Raw genomic sequence first — 304 nt, forward strand, 5'->3', positions numbered from 1 at the left:
AGTAAACATTGAAAAAAGAGCTGCAACATTGTGTCTTCCCAGTGTATCCTTAGATCCTCTGAGAAGTGGCCTCAAGTCAGAACTTACTTTCTTCCCCTGATTTTTCGTGTTCTATGAAGGAGGAAATGACTGTTGATATTTTTTCCCCTTTGAGGTTGAAAGGGCAGCAAAGAGGGGGTGGAAGTGTTCTGCTTTTCTTTTCTGAGAAATCGAAACCTAACAAGGAGAAATGAAAACCTAACAAGGGCCAGGCCTCAGAAAGGAAGTCAAACCTGGCCCTTTGCCTGGACTTGCTTCCCTCCTC

The sequence above is a fragment of the Grammomys surdaster genome, unplaced genomic scaffold (assembly GCF_004785775.1).
Source record: "Grammomys surdaster isolate TR1022 unplaced genomic scaffold, NIH_TR_1.0 126285, whole genome shotgun sequence".
Classification (NCBI taxonomy): Eukaryota; Metazoa; Chordata; class Mammalia; order Rodentia; family Muridae; genus Grammomys; species Grammomys surdaster.